Below are 17,595 nucleotides of genomic sequence, written 5' to 3' on the forward strand. Positions count from 1 at the left end.
AAAACGAGTAGTTTAAAAAGGTATCGACACAAGTTAATAACGTGTCGATACATTATGGTGACCTGTTTTCAAATTAAACAGGTATTTTTATACCAGTTACATTGTTAATTTACCTATTACATTATAATTATGGGTTTCGATGTTTTTGGGATCGACACTTGTTATAAATATATCGAAACTTTGTTGTGCACTTGGTTTTTAAAATACACTCTGGACAATAAGTATCGACACTTGTTGGATTTGTGTCGATACTTTATGTATACCTATTTTCTCATAAACCAATATATTTAGACTGGTAACATTGTTAATTTACCTATTACATTATAATTATGGGTTTCGATGTTTTTGGGATCGACACTTCTTATAAATGTATCGACACTTTTTAGTGCACTTGGTTTCGAAATACATTATGGACCAAAAGTATCGACACTTGTTTTATTTGTGTCGATACTTTTTGTACACTTGTTTTCTCAAAAACTGGTATATTTAAACCAGTTAAATTGTTAATTTACCTATTACATCATAATTATGGGTTTCAATATTTTTGGGATCGACACTTGTTATAAATATATCGACACTTTTCCGTGCACTTGGTTAAGAAATACATTCTGGACCAAAAATATCGACACTTGTTTTAGTTGTGTCGATACTTTTTGTACACCTGTTTTCTCAAAAACCGGTATATTTATACCGGTTACATTGCTAATTTACCTATTACATTATAATTATAGGTTTCAATATTTTTGGGATCGACACTTCTTATAAATGTATCGACACTTTTTAGTGCACTTGGTTTTGAAATACATTCTGGACCAAAAGTATCGACACTTGTTTTATTTGTGTTGATACTTTTTGTACACCTGTTTTCTCAAAAACCGGTATATTTAGACCAGTTAAATTGTTAATTTACCTATTACATCATAATTATGGGTTTCGATGTTTTTGAGATCGACACTTGTTATAAATGTATTGACACTTTTCCGTGCACTTGGTTAAGAAATACATTCTGGACCAAAAGAATCGACACTTTTTTTAGTTATGTCGATACTTTTTGTACACATGTTTTCTATAAAACCAGTATATTTAGACCGGTTACATTGTTAATTTACCTATTACATTATAATTATGGGTTTCGATGTTTTTGGGATCTACACTTCTTATAAATGTATATACACTTTTTAGTGCACTTGGTTTTGAAATACATTCTGGACTAAAAGTGTCGACACTTGTTTTATTTGTGTCGATACTTTTTGTACACCTGTTTTCTCAAAAACTGATATATTTAGACCGGTTAAATTGTTAATTTACTTATTACATCATAATTATGGGTTTCAATGTTTTTGGGATCGACACATGTTATAAATATATCGACACTTTTTAGTGCACTTGGTTTTAAAATACATTATAGACCAAAAGTATCGACACTTGTTTTAGTTGTGTCGATATTTTTTGTACGCATGTTTTCTCAAAAATCGGTATATTTAGACCGGTTACATTGTTAATTTACCTATTACATTATAATTATGGGTTTCGCTATTTTTGGGATCGACACTTCTTATAAATGTATTGACACATAAGTTTACATATTCTCTCATTAAAACGGTATATGTTACCTATTAAGTTTGGGAACTATACTTGGACAAAATGTTGGAATCAAATCTTTTTGTTTATTAATTTTGTCATTATTATATTCTATTTTTGCCACCTACATTGCAAATTTACCTATTACTTTAAAGTTATTGCATTTTGTAGTTATTGAACATACCTAAATATGGAATGGCCATTCAGTCCCGCACATTATGATAATTATGTTAGTGACATTTGGAATAATACAGACAACGATCTCCATATATCGTAACTATCAACATGACTCCTACTGTGTATAAGAAACATGTACAAAAAACATTTGGATAACTTTTCTCATCTCATATAATTACATTCACATACAAAATTATAAATCATATACAAAATTAAAAATCTTATACAAAATTAACCCTACATTTACATCATCTCTTCCTTTTGTTATTCTTGTGTAGCATGGCAACTTTTTTCATCTTCGCTCTTAGTTGATTTTGATTGTAGCTTACGAGATCGTTTAATATTCGCATACAATCCCATTCTCCAACAACCTATATTCAAATTGTCAGTACGTTAAGTATTGTAGACCACAACATTCAATCTACAACTTTTAACAATTTAACCGCAAACTAATTTTTAATTCTACTTACAAAATCACCAGTAGCCCCTCTAGAATCGATCGATTCCATCCACATCATCACATAAATGCCACAATCATGTCCATTCGATTGCTCGTTCATCTTATGCTCCACGAATTTTAATCTTTGCAAGGGGAAATTTCTTAGAGATCCACATGTTTCTACCCAAATGCTTTTCTTATTATAACTATCTAATATTTTCATCTGCATTAAAAAATATGAAGTTATGATCCAAACAAATTATGCATTATAATTTACATAATTTCCTTTCATACGTACCAATCTCTTAGCATCATTCACTCTTGTTTAGCTGCTTCAGATGTAAACAGACTATCATATACAGTTGTAACACAGTCTACCATATCCAGCAACAACAGATACCAATGTGAATTATTGTGGTTTATTGTGATCATGATTTGTAACATATTTCACACCCAATTTGACCAAATTCAACATTATATATCCAAAAAAATCATTTATGCCTATTCGTATGGTGTCTTACCTTCTCACACTTGGTGAATTTCACATAGTTATGCAACATGGGACCCCAAAAACTCACAATACCCTCAACATTACAGGCGTTGTCCAACGCCTGTTGCTGCAATTACGTGACAATCATTATTAATTTACCGTCTATAACATTACTTTTCAACATTTATTAATTTAACTCACCGCTAATTGGTATGGAATGTAGCCAATCGTCCGGCCTGACTTTTTAGAATCGTAGTATACTGTCTATGCGAGCAAATCAATAACCTAACAAAATTAATTACAGAATCAGAATATATTCAATAGGTTTTAACTTTTAATCGATGTCTACTTACCACTCTGCCAACCCATTCACTAGGCTTCAACGTTGCAACGTCGGATACACTAGCGTATTGATTTCCTATTGAGAATACAGAACATCTGTATGAATCATTAGGATTAATATATTGTCATGAAATATTTAAATATCACTCACAAAGCAATATATTTAACTTACCCCGATTCTAACCCACTATTCCATAAATAATCACAAATTGCAGCTTCGACCGGTTCAATTCCGCTTGGAATAACCGTTTTTTCAACCTACAGTTTTGCATACAAATTTTTGTCACAACAACATGATAAAAATCAAATTAAGTTTTCTTTTATTCAACTTACCTTCTGCTTCTTCTTATGGGGTGCAGGACATTCCGAATCCAAATATGCATCTATAACACTCTCCGGTGTATAGATGTTAGTGATATCCTTTCTCCTCATTTCCTCCATCTTCTCTTCTTCAAATTTTTTCAGTTCATCATATTTTTGCTCTATATAGATCTTCATCTCTTTTATTTCCCCCTTCATTTCCCCCTTTCATCCAAGTTTTTCTCAACCGCCTCCTTCACCCCCGTAAGTTCACTCCTCAATTTCACAACCTCCTTGACAACTACATCAATTTTCCACCTGTCAACAGATTAAGTTCCCTCAACACCTCAACTTTATTCACCACTACATCTATCTTTCCTTCCACTTCCCCTTATGCCTCTCAAGTGTCTCTTCGACTCTTGATTGTCCTTGATGAATATCAAAATGGATTTTTTTTAATATCAGCCAATTCGATTCAGACATCAAAATGTCAACTTTACTCTGTTTTCCCTCACCGTAATCCCCCCGACCGTCATCCACCCCTCCAACCATCTATTCTTCCTTCTCCACTGCCTCCTCTGCTTCCTCTGCCTCCTCTACCTCCTTGACAATAACCTTCAAAATTAAATTTGTATTAAGACATTGATAATATTTTTAATATTATTTAATTACATTTATTACCATTTCTAACTTCCTTGGTCTATCCAACTTCAACTTCGCCATCACTCTAACCACCTCTTCCTTCCCCCATGCATGAATGCGTGTCACTCCGTTTCTTTCATAAGCCGACAAACTATCACAGCCTGACCAAAAATCGAACAGTTCAACCTGCATTTATAATAAAAGTTATCATTTTATATAATAACTATACTATCATTTTATATAAAAAACAAAAACATTCTTCAACTCAGTTACCTTTAAGATTGCTATGCACCCTTTGAGGCATCTCTGGATGCCCTTTTGAAAGGTGATTATTGATTCAATCAATCTCGAATGTACATATTTAGCCCAATTGAATTCACCCTTCAAGCCTTCATCGCAAATGAGCTTCATATTGTCCTTGTTCGTTGACATATCACCCGTTGGACAAAGAAATATCCCGATAAGGTACAATAGAACTCGGGCCTTCAGGTCATCCCCCCCTAAAATCCACTTTTGATATCCTCTTCAACTTCAGCATATGTCACCTTCTGATTCAAACCATATTTGGAGGCAAGTGCTTTCCAGTTCTTACTCCTACAGACTTCTACAACACTTTTGCCTTTGTTTTGTACCCCCAAGACGACTGCAGCAGTCGATACCCCCAGAGGGAATAAATAATCATCATATTTAGCAATACATTGTTTGACATCAAATTGCTCCATCAAGGATCGACACAATTCCCTCCGAATTGGTCGATCCTCTACTCTTATCAACGATCCAAACCCCATTTCCCTTAGCACATTCAACTGATCCTTTTCTTTAAGGTGTTCAATTAATTAATTCACACTTTTTATGTTGCACCTTGTCGACACTTCCTACATTTTTTTAATAATATATAATGTTATTGTTCTTATATATCTTGTATCAACGTATTTACAAGTTTAATGAATATCTTCTTTTCATGTGCTTTCATACGTTCTTTGTATTATTTACTATCATTCCTTGACTATGTGATGTAAGATTCCTTTTCAGCATCACTCATCGAATTCTATTTCGACCTCACATCTTTTGTCACCTAATATTAAGTATAAACGTTTCTTAATCAATACATTAATGCTAAATAATACTCAATGTCAATTTCATTTTACATACCGAACCGTTGTGTGTGCCATCTTCCTTCATACTTTCGCATTCGGTCATACTGTCAATATTTAAAATTTGTAATCAATTTAAAGTTCTTAAATACTTTAATCCAATTACCATTTCAACAATAATAACAAAAAGATATTGATACTTACTAGAAATACATATATCCACCATTTGGTTGCTTTTCACCATTAACTTCATTTTTCCTTCATATATCAGTTTGTGCAAATCAAATCAAATACTGCTTACATACACTTTATTTAATATACAAAAATCAATAACCACTCTTTGTGGTAAAACGGTTGGTCTTCAAAAGAATTTGAATGACCACTACAACAAGTGTCGACACATTTATACAATCTAAAATATCATTTTCTACCTATAATATCATTTTTTACCTATAATATCATTTTTTACATATAATATTAAATAAAAGTATCGATATCGATCTTAAATGCTTCTTTACTTCAAAAACCCCAAATAACACATAAAAACCTATTTTTGATTACTGTAATAATAAAAAAACTAGGGTTTCAACAACGTACCTTTCGATTCGACTGCAACAACAAACAAACAAAACTTCGTCGTAGAAACAACTTCTGAAATGCAACAACAATTACGCTTCGATTTCAAAAACTTTATCTATTTTAGAGAAAATTTAGCTATGCCTTTATATTTACACCGGATATGTTATTTATATTTAATCGATACAACTACCTAAGTGTCAATACTTTTATGTCAAGTGTCGATACTTTCGATAGGATATTTACCTATTTCTTTGAAAGTATCGTAATTTATTACGTGTACTTATTAAAATATCGACGCTTTCAACATATCCGATAGCGCTTTACCGATTTTGTCATTTTGAGACTGTTTTTATTATATTTTTACCTGTTATATTGTTATAGATCGATACATTTTTTAAAAGTATCGACACTTTATAGGCGTTATAACTTCTTCTCTTTTAAATTTTAAAAGTGTCGATACTTATATTAAATTATCGTCACTTTCAACATATCCGATATCTTTTTACTGTTTTGTCATTTTTGAAACATATTTTATCATATTTTTATCTGTTATATTGTTATGGATCGATACATTTTTTTAAAGTATTGACACTTTATAGACGTTATAAATTCTTCTCTTTTAAATTCCAAAAGTGTTGATACATATATTAAAGTATCGACACTTTCGACATATCTATATTTATTTACCTGTTTTGTCATTTTGAGATCGATTTTGTTATATTTTTAACTGTTATATTGTTATGGATCGATACATTTTCATAAATTGTCGACACTTTATGAACGTTATAACTTCTTCTCTTTTAAATTTAGAAAGTGTCGATACTTATATTAAATTATCGACACTTTTAATATATCTGATAACGCTTTACCGATTTTGTTATTTTTAGACCGATTTTGTCATATTTTTACCTGTAACATTACTATGGAGCGATACATTTTTTTATTTGTATCGACACAAATCGACAAGTTAAATTTATCGATTATTAAATTTTTTAATATTTTTTCATGATTTAAACCTATTACATTATTATTACTTAATATTTTCGATAGCATTAAATTAAATTTATTAAATATATTATAATATATCAGTAACACCATATATTAATCGTATATTAACTCACATTTCTTGAGATAATACTACGTTGAATTGACCGCTTAAACCAGAAGAAAAAGGTGGGGGACAATATCAAAAGGTTGCTTCAAGAACAACAAAAACGTGATTGATTAAAGATTATACTACACAATTTTTACAATGTAAAAGGGTTTAATATAAAAAAGGTGGGGAAGATAAGAAATTTCATTCTTCTTTCTCTTACACAGAAAAATCGGAAGGGGGAGTTAAACCCACCTCTTTTCTTGGATTCTCGCCAAAATTCACTGCCCCAAACATTCCAAATCCTCTCTCCGATGAAGTTCACGAACCTCCTAACTGTACCCTTCTCAGTTCCTTCTTCTTCACCATCGTCCCCACGAACTTCACCGCTACAACTACTGCTACTCGTTTCCACCGATTTCAGCTCACTCCACTCATCCTTTCTTAAGCTCAAATCGACTCGTTTCAAGCCACCAGACCCATCACCGCCGTTTTTCTTTTTCCTGTCTTTCTTGCTCCTTGTCTTCTTGCTTTGAGCTAACCCATCTTCAAAAGCATCGATTATCTCGTGTATCAGCTGCCGGTTCGGCGACGAGTTCCATCTGACCCAGTAACTCATGTAACACCTGAAACAATCACATGTAAAAAGAGGTGGATGATCAGGATCTCTGGCGCTTCGGCTGCTGCTTCTTTTAATCGGATATTTCTGGGTATTTTTGCCGTGGGTTGAAAAGTAGCCGAAATCGTTGTTAGAGCAAGAGATGAGATAGGCCAAAACTTCCCGTCTTCTAGGGAAAGAGCAGCCGCAAGGGTTAAGATGGTAGCCGGAAGGAAGGACAGATGATCGGTAGTGATGGGAGGTGATGGATGAACCGTACCTCTCCGGTAGAGCTTCTTCATGGTAAAGTTTGGTTATCAGCCGAGAGAGAGAGAGTAGTTGTAAGACTTTTGAAAGGTTAAGGAAGTTTATATTAATATTCTACGAGGGAGAGATAATAATATAACATAAGATAGCTTGATGACGTGGTTTAGGGTTTGGGGGGACATTAGTCTGGGGAACTGAGCGGTCAAGTGCGTCGCGGGTCTTAAATGGTGAACGGTCCCATTCATCAGAGTGGAGTGAATTGAAACCTGAATCATATCTTTATAGGACTAATTAACCAGTTGTCTCCAAAGTGTATGATCTCTTTTAAAAAAATACAACTTTTATTTTTTTAATGTTTAATTTTATTATCAGATTTTAATTTTTGAATAATTATATAATCAAATTCAATTATTATTATTATTATTTTATTTACATATAATATTTTTAGCAAGCTATTTAAATATAATATCTTTTATTTTATAAAATTTAGAGAACAAATAATACATTAAATCATATTATAATTAGTCCATCTCGTTTCGAGTTGCAGTTGGTACACATTTGTCCCAGTCGACCTCACTTCATTGTCCCGCTTTGTACGTTAATGTAATTAAATAGGTTTGGTGGGTACCAATACCAATGGCACTCCTTGAACAACTACAAAAGGATGCCAGTCATGCACTCTTAACGGTGACCTTCCACCAGGATAGTAAATTCCAAGGACCATACTTGTTCCCATTCTTAGCATTTAAGCATAGGCAAGGGTTTGAATCCTTTTCTTTTCTTTGACTCTGTTAAGTTAATACACGGATTTAAGCTCGAAATATACACAATCATTTACACTCTCGTGCAAGCCGTGACACAAACATCGTTTCTTAATTGAATAACGAGAACCGGCCAAAAACAGACATTAGCATAGCCGCATTTAAATATAAATAATTAATTAGCAATTAAGCAAAAGATAATTATGAATAAAATAAATTGAGTTGAAATGATTATTTTACTTCTATAATATTATATCTAAATTAATTGATAAATAGATAGAGAACCGATAATTATACAAAAAAAAAATTAGCAAAAGATACATTGTCAGGGCAACATCTTTTCTTCCGCCTCTTCCGCTAACCTACACTCTGAATTCATTTCAGTTTCTGCAATGCTGCTAGAGCCTAAAATTTAGTGGTAAACTATATAGTTTTTTTTGGGGGTGGGGGATGTTACTACAAAAGATCAATTGCATGCAACAAATAACAAATCTGACTCTTTCACATAAATGATGAATAGTGGATTCCCAGCTAACAGCAGGGCTATACGAGTACGAGGAATTTTAGGGACTTTGCTTGTATGTATTCCTTCCTGCCTAAATCAAATAAATGCGACGGTAGGTAACGATTTGTTATGTGTAGATTTTTATTTGAGTCTACATAAAAATATTTATTTATTATTATTATTATTATTTTATTTTTTTATAGCCCCACCATTATCTCACCATTATCTCAACCACATTACATACCCACTAAATCACTATCACCACCTCACACGTATGTTTGCTTCCTTTTCTCTCAAAAAAAGGAAAGTGGGAATCTGGCCTTGACTTTAAATAATGTTGGGGCCTCTGGTCTTGGGGGCTTTCATTTCCTTTCCAGCAACCATTTCAAAGAAGAAGAAAACTTGAATAAATGAAGGTCATTTTTCCATCTCACCCGATGAAGATCTACAAATCATGGGGGAACTACTCCAATTGTACCTTGGGGAGATAACCTGTCAAAGAGTTGGAGCTCAGGTCAAGATACTCCAAGTTCTGAAGCTGGAATATTTCACCATGGAATTCCCTATGTAAATCACCATACTCCAGGCTCAAACGCTTTGGAGATGAAGATAAGTTTTCGAAGGATGCAGGCACAACATTGGACATATTTACAAAGCCAATGACAAGATTTTCTGGTTTAGATAAGTTGCGTATAAGCATGCTGAAACCGTGGCTATCAAATTTCAAATCATTTGCATGAAGATCAAGTGAAATCAGTGTATTTTGCTATTGCTCTCCAAGAAGCAAAAAAGCTTAAAGATGAGACTGAGAAGAGGGAAGAGAAGATGACGAATTCTAAGAAGGCCATACAATTCATTTGCAAGCCGACGAAATTTAAAGAAGCGTGTGAAGAGAGCATGGTGAAGTCGAACACGACGGATCCCAAGGCGTTGATAAGGGCGGAGTTCAAGGTAACGGTGGAGGAGATTAAGAACATGATGGCCAATTCAAAGAATGTGCAAGATTTGCAGAAGGATGAAAAGACGAAGGAAGGTTTCAGTGTTTACCAGGAGTTATTCGATTGGGCTGTTTTGGAGCTTGAGAGATCGTTTGACAAGCTCGGAGAACAAAATATGACTAAGATCGACGATGTTCTCTTGACCCTCCAGGTGTGGCTGAGCGGCGCCCTTACCAGCCAAGAGACGTGTGTAGACTCGTACGCCGATATGGACAGTCACACGGCGAAGAAAATGCAGGAGATCATAGCCAAGTCACAAGAACTCCACGAACGACGCTGCTAGGGTCTGAAGCAAGAGATCGAAAGAGGAAAGGACCGGCGCAATTGTGGATTTTTTAATTTGGGGGAACATTTAAATGGCGATGAGGGAGTTTGGTTATAAGACCACGTTACATAAGCCTTTGGGTAAACTCTTACTATGGTCCTTCAACTGTTATGGGTAAACTACATCTGAAGTACTCTGGTTTTATAAACCTTATATTTTAGTCACTGAACTAATTTTTAGCATCCATTTGATTCATAAATTTTGATTTATTTCAATCTTATCCCTTAAGCTTTTTTTTATTTACTCGTAATTTTAACATGCTTTCTTTTCATTTTCTTTATTATTATTTTTATTATTATTTTTCCCTTCAAATTTATTTAATATTTTTGTTATTTTTGTTATTTTATTATTATTTTCCTTTTTTCTTTCATTTATTTAACATTAATTTTTTTTCCTAACATTTTTTGGACTTTCTATGGATACTTTCAATTGATCAAAGGTAATTAACTCGAATTGAGTTTTTAAATTTAAAGTTTCGCAATTAAAGACAACCGACAAATTAATTGGTACCAAAAGGGTGGTTCAAGGGTGCTAACCCTTCCTTGATCGTAATTGACTCCCGAACCCGACACATTTTTGGTAAAACGCAGATCAGGTAAGATGGTGTCCGATCCACCTAAATGTTTTTAAATTGATCGGTGGCGATTCTAACCCACTCATTTCAAGTCGAAGCCCAATTCCGGACCCAATCGAAAGACGGTCGCGACAACTTGTCGACTCCGCTGGGGACAAGTAAGTGAGTCATGTCAGAATTAATTTTCGATTGTCTTTTTATGCGAAAATAGTAAATTTTAATTTATTTATTTGATTCTAATTATTTATCTTTGATTTTTTTTAATAAATAGTTGTACTGACCTTTTTTTATGATTTCAGATTTTCGAAATTTTCATCTCATGCTTTATACTCGAGCTCCAAACCCGTTTTAAGTGGGGGTGAAAGCGACGCTCTCGTGAGAATTTATTCTTCGTATAGGCCTAGCAAGTAACCTTCGGGATTCATATACCTTATGCCTTCGTGTAAATTTATTCTCTGTACGGGCATAAGGGAATATTTTCTCTCGGGTTTAACTTAGTCCACATAAGCTTGTAATAGGCTTAGAATAAGGGTCTAGCAAGCCCAAGGGGGAACCAGCAAGGAGAACTCGGGTACCCTTTTTTAAAACCTAAACCGGGAGACTACAAGGAGCTAGAGCCCACCCCAAAATCACATTTCAAACCATAGGCTGTTTTGAGATTATTTCCTGCTTTATTTTTCTGTTCAAAGCATGTGAACTACAAATTTATACGGTTATGACTTGTTCAAAATCAACTTTCGGGATAGAGAACATGTCCGGGTAGGAATAATAAGCATGTGCAGTAGAACTTTTTATTTTCATTATTATTTTTTTCTATTATTCTTATCTTACTAACCTTTTTCCTTTAATTTTTATTTTCTTTTACTTCATTTTTTTTTATCATTTACATCATTTAAAAGAGGTGCTGATCCACAAAAAACGTGTTCGTTAAACGTAAATAATTTGCATTAATAGGCAAAGGGGTTATAATACAAGAGATAAAAAGCTCGAAGGTCCGACTATGGTCAGAAAAGACTCATGTCAAGAAAATGCGGTGCCCGCGATCGAAGAGTACACCACTCTGTTGCATGGTGAAAGACTCAGAATAAACCGGGATTTATACTGTATACACCAAAAGTCGACTTTATGAGCTGGCAGAGGTTGCAGGGGCAAGGTGAGAAAGAGGTTATTGACCTGGAGAGTCCCTTCAAAGACGACATGCCATTGTTGACAAATCTAAGAAGCAAACAAGTGAGTTTCAGATAGTTCCCTTTAATGGAGGTTCCAAAGGCACTTTCGTTGAGGACAGACTCAGTAGAGAGTGAAACCCAGAGATGCATCCATTCGAGACTTCTTGGGCAAGTACAAAAAGAAACTCTTCACTTGCACGGTTTAGCCAGAGAAACCGGAGTGGTTCGATAGGGTATTCAACCGGTGATAGACGAAGACAGAAGACTAGTCAACCTGTTTTGAGTCTTGAAGACTTAGTCAGAATATACTTTTAAAATGTTTTTTTGTCTCTTAAGAAATAACACTTTTGTCCCCTAAGAAATAACATTTTTGTCCCCAATAAGATTATTTATAATAACAGACACATTTTTGGATCAATGCCTTGAACATTTCATACGTCATGCATTCTTGCATATTTCACATAATTTTTTTATTGCATTCACATTAACTAACAAGAGTTGGACACACGACTCCACAAGATATTACGCACAAACAAGGTCTTGTAGACATTCGAAAGCGGAAAAATAAAAAGAAAAGAACGAGAATTTTACGATGAAAGCAAGGACACTCCTGAAGCATAAAATTTTGCATCTGAGGGTACATCAAAAGGAACCGACAAGTAAAAAGGTTGAAAATGAGGAGCAAGTGCAAATGAATGCTCTAATCCTCGACATTCTGGAAATAGTGGGGCATCCTATTGAAGTTTTATTCTATTTTGCAGCATCATGTTTGGACTTGTTTTTTTTAACTTTCTCATACTTCTTTGTAACTTGCTTTTAATCTTTCTCATATTTCATTTTTAAGGATATTTCAATGAATTTATGCTGAGCATTGCATCAAATCTACAACTTGAAATTCTTTGAATATCAACTGAATTGAGAAACTCTGTAAGTGATTCAGAGTTACAGATCTTTAACAAGCTAATAAAACAAGGACTTTGACCTTACCCCAAAAGATACGCTCGAACACCATATATTTCTCTTACAAGAACCGATATAGCCTTCTCCTCTCCTAAAAGAATGAAAAGAGGCTTGGTATTTAGATGTGCATAGGTGTGGACAACATGGGGCATCTTATGACATTACTATACTTTTTGTTTAAGACGTTCAATGATGACTATGATATTTACCGATGGAATAGCCGAGTAAGTGAATCTAGTTTAGGTCAGTTGCTTGGAAATTGAACTCTAAAGATAAAATTTTTGACCTTCAACAAACACCTAGACTATAACATATTCTTCTCGACAATCTTAAAAAATTAAATCCGTAAAAACTGAGCTATTCCGCTAAGGCAATTGGTTATAGAGGAAACTTGAAAGCCATGACTTTATGAATAGATTGCGTTCAAACCATGACATATCTCGGACACTTCGCAACTCGGTGTTTGCTCTACCGCTATTGTCAGGCTGAAGACTTTGTGATGAGATGAACCCTTCAGTTAACCTAATAAAAGTGATTATAATATTAGCTTTCCCTATAAAACAATTGGTTAAACGCCCCGACTTTATTGATTTGGCTAGCCAGATAATGACAAATTAAATCAAATATTATCTAAACAAGAAATATTTGGCAATGATTGACTAAGGGAGTTAAGGAACACCTGTTATAGTCAATTTCACACGAGCACTCAAGAATTTCATTTTTAGACCAATATTTTTGCACTACCTTTGTTAGAGGAGCCTACGAAGCTTGAACAACTGGAGGATTTCATAGGACCGAAATAGAAGGTCTAGTAATTGATCATGGTAATTGCGTCATTTTGTCCGAATCCAATTAAAATGCCAAGCCAATAAAAAGGCATGTTATAATGACCGAAAAAGACATTTTGGTGGCCAAAACCTTAGAAAAAAAGAAGCCAACCTAAAGTTGAATCATCAATTTGGATATTTTTCAAAGAGCTATAACTCTGAAAGCATTAAAGAGTTATTGATTCTTTTGATATTCTTTGAATACATGTTTATGATTTGATTTGATTATGAGCCCGAATTGAGGGGCGATGTTTTACAAAATTTTTATATTATCTGTTTTTTCTCTATTCCCCCCTAAAATAAGAGAAAGGAGAAAAATATTTTCAAACAGGACAGTCTCAAATGTGAAAGGTCCTGGAAGTTGTTGAGGTTCATTTTGCCTCTATTGAAGAACGAACGAACAATGCTCTTGAAAACAATCAGTTCGAAAGACCAGATAGAACTTGTGACGTCATCAACAACCTGAGAAGAAAATGGGGCATGCTCGATTCCAAGGACAAGACCAGCAGACAAAAATGAGGCTCCATCCAAGAGATAAAACAAGAGCTAATTCATATTGCATGCATCTTAGACATACTTAAGAGCATCACATTTATCATTTTTAGCATACATACTTTTTTGCAGCTTTTTGAGTCAATTTTCAACTTCAAGACGAAAGTTACTCGATTCAAAAGCACATTCAAAAGTTGATGGTGGTTGCTCGACCTCACAGCGGAAGGGCGATTGTCTGACGACGAAACAACTTTCCCAGTTTCTTTCAGAGCCAATTTCAACTTCACGGTGAAGGATATTGGACTCGAAACAATACAAGCTTGGATTTCGACTTCACGACGAATGATATTCAAGTTAAGGCTCAACTTCACGACGAAGGGGCCATCCACGATTTCAACTCCACAACGGAGGATATTGTGCCCACAAATCCACGATTTCAACTTCACGGTGAAGGATATTGTGCCCATCTACACAATATTAGATTTCAACTTCACGATGAATGATATCAAATTCAAAGCTCAACTTCACGACGAAGGGGCTTCCCAGTTTCATTCAGAGCCAATTTCAACTTCACGGCGAAGGATATTGGAATCGAAACAATACAAGCTTGGATTTCAACTTCACGACGAAGGATATTCAAGTCAAGGCTGAACTTCACGACGAAGGGGCCATCCACGATTTCAACTTCACGACGAAAGATATTGTGCCAACTCTAGATTGTATTTCAACTTCACGACGAAGGATATCCAATTCAAAGCTCAACTTCACAGCGAAGGGGCTTCCCAGTTTCATTCAGAGCCAATTTCAACTTCACGACGAATGATATTGGACTCGAAGCAACATTCATTTTCAGATTGGATTTCAACTTCACGACGAAGGATATCCAATTCAAGGATCAACTTCACAACGAAGGGGCCATCCACGATTTCAACTTCACGACGAAGAATATCGTGCCCACTAACAACATTCATCTTTAGATTGGATTTTAACTTCACGATGAATGAAATCCAATTCAAGGCTCAACTTCACAACGAATGGGCCATCCACGATTTCAACTTCACGATGAAGGATATCATGTTCATTTGCAGCATAGTTCAAGGCAAGAAAGGCTATTTGCCAACAAAAGACCTTCGAGTTCGACTATGCTCAGCTCCAAGGTACATCATTTGCAGCATAACTCAAGGCTAGAAGGGTTATCTGCCAACAAGAGTCCTTCGAGTTCGACTACGCTCAGCTCCAAGGTACATAATTTGCAACATAGCTCAAGGCAAGAATGACTATTTGCCAACAAAAGACCTTCGAGTTCGACTACGCTCAGCTCTAAGGCACATCATTTGCAGCATAACTCAAGGTTAGAAGGGTTATCTGCCAACCAAAGACCTTCGAGTTCGACTACGCTCAGCTCCAAGGCACATCATTTGCAGCATAACTCAAGGCTAGAAGGTTTATCTGCCAACAAGAGACCTTCGAGTTCGACTACGTTCAGCTCCAAGGCACTTCATTTGCAACATAACTCAAGGCAAGAAGGGCTATTTGCCAACAAAAGACCTTCGAGTTTGACTACGCTCAGCTCAAAGGCATATAATTTGTAATATATCTCAAGGCTAGAAGGGTTATCTGCCAACCAAAGACCTTCGAGTTCGGCTACGCTCTGCTCCAAGGCACAACATTTGCAGCATAACTCAAGGTTAGAATGGTTATCTGCCAACAAAATACCTTCGAGTTCGATTACACTTAGCTCAAAGGCACATCATTTACATCTTAGCTCAAGGCAAGAAAGGGTTATCTGTCAATAAAAACCGTCGAGTTCGATTCCATTCTGCTCACATCATCCAAAAAATACTTTCTGGTTGAAGCCAAGATCTTCAAGTCAAGAAGAAGATCTAGGGGCAATATCTCAATATCAGTGCAGCATAACTCAAGGTGAGAAGGGTTATCTGTCAATAAAAACCTTCAAGTTCGATTGCATTCGGCTCAAGGGCTTGTCAAATTTACAGCTTGGCTCAAAGGTGAGAAGAGTTGTCAGTCATCAAACCTACGATTTCAACTTCACAACGAAAGATATCATACTCGAAAGATTGACCCAACTTCACGACGAATGAGTCACATGTAACACAACAACAATAAAAAACCTGTTTCATTCAGGTCAAATTTTAGCTTCACAACAAAGTATACTGGACTAGAAGACAATCCAGAAGCTACTTCCCAATACTTTGAGCTCAAATCAACTTCATAATGAGGGTTATCGCGCTCAAGAGGTCTACGATTTCAAGTTAACGACGAAGGATATCGTGCTCAACTCAACTTCACAACGAATAAGTCATCTAGGATTTCAACTTCACGAAGAAGGATATCGTGCCCAATGGAGTGACTTAGTGTCACAACAAACATTATCACCCTTAGACGACAAACCTCTTCATCACCTATAAGCAACATCGTCCCCCAAATCAAATCAAAAAAGAGAACCGGACAAAAACTTGTTGTCTTTTCATCTTTGTCCTATTCTTATTAATAAAAAAATGTGAAAGAAAGGGCAACTGTAGACACCCGTTTTTATCTGAGTCTACACAAAAATATTTATTTATTATTATAATTATAATTATAATTTATTTTTTTGTAGGCCCACTATTATCTCACCGCTACCCACCATTATCTCAACCACATTACATACCCACTAAACCACTATCACCAACTCACATATATTTGCTTCATTTTCTCTCAAAAAAAAAAAATGAAAGTGGAATCTGACCTTGACTTTAAATAATGTTGGGGGGCCTCTGGTCTTGGGGGCTTTCATTTCCTTTCCAGCAATTATTTCAAAGAAGAAGAAAACTTGAAAAAATAGAGGTCATTTTTCCATCTCACCCGATGAAGATCTACAAATCATGGGAGAACTACTCCAATTGTACTTTGGGGAGATAACTTGTCAAAGAGTTGGAGCTCAGGTCAAGATACTCCAAGTTCTGAAGCTGGAATATTTCACCATGGAATTCCCCATGTAAATCACCATACTCCAGACTCAAACGCTTTGGAGATGAAGATAAGTTTTCGAATGATGCAGGCACAACATTGGACATATTTACAAAGCCAATGACAAGATTTTCTGGTTTAGATAGGTTGCGTATAAGCATGCTGAAACCGTGGCTGTCAAATTTCAAATCATTTGCATGAAGATCAAGTGAAATCAGTGTATTTTGCTATTGCTCTCCAAGAAGCAAAAAAGCTTAAGGATGAGACTGAGAAGAGGGAAGAGAAGATGACGAATTCTAAGAAGGCCATACGGTTCATTTGCGAGCTGACAAAATTTAAAGAAGCGTGTGAAGAGAGCATGGTGAAGTCGAACACGACGGATCCCAAGGCGCTGATAAGGGCGGAGTTCAAG

At 35.2% G+C, this 17,595-nt stretch overlaps 1 pseudogene; it reads right to left on the reverse strand.

Moving 5' to 3' along the window:
- Positions 1-6,847: 6,847 nt before the first annotated feature.
- On the reverse strand, positions 6,848-7,693 carry LOC120137051 (annotated as a pseudogene).
- Between the last annotated feature and the right edge of the window lie 9,902 nt (positions 7,694-17,595).

The sequence above is a fragment of the Hibiscus syriacus genome, unplaced genomic scaffold (assembly GCF_006381635.1).
Source record: "Hibiscus syriacus cultivar Baekdansim isolate YM2019G1 unplaced genomic scaffold, ASM638163v2 tig00110647_pilon, whole genome shotgun sequence".
Lineage (NCBI taxonomy): Eukaryota > Viridiplantae > Streptophyta > Magnoliopsida > Malvales > Malvaceae > Hibiscus > Hibiscus syriacus.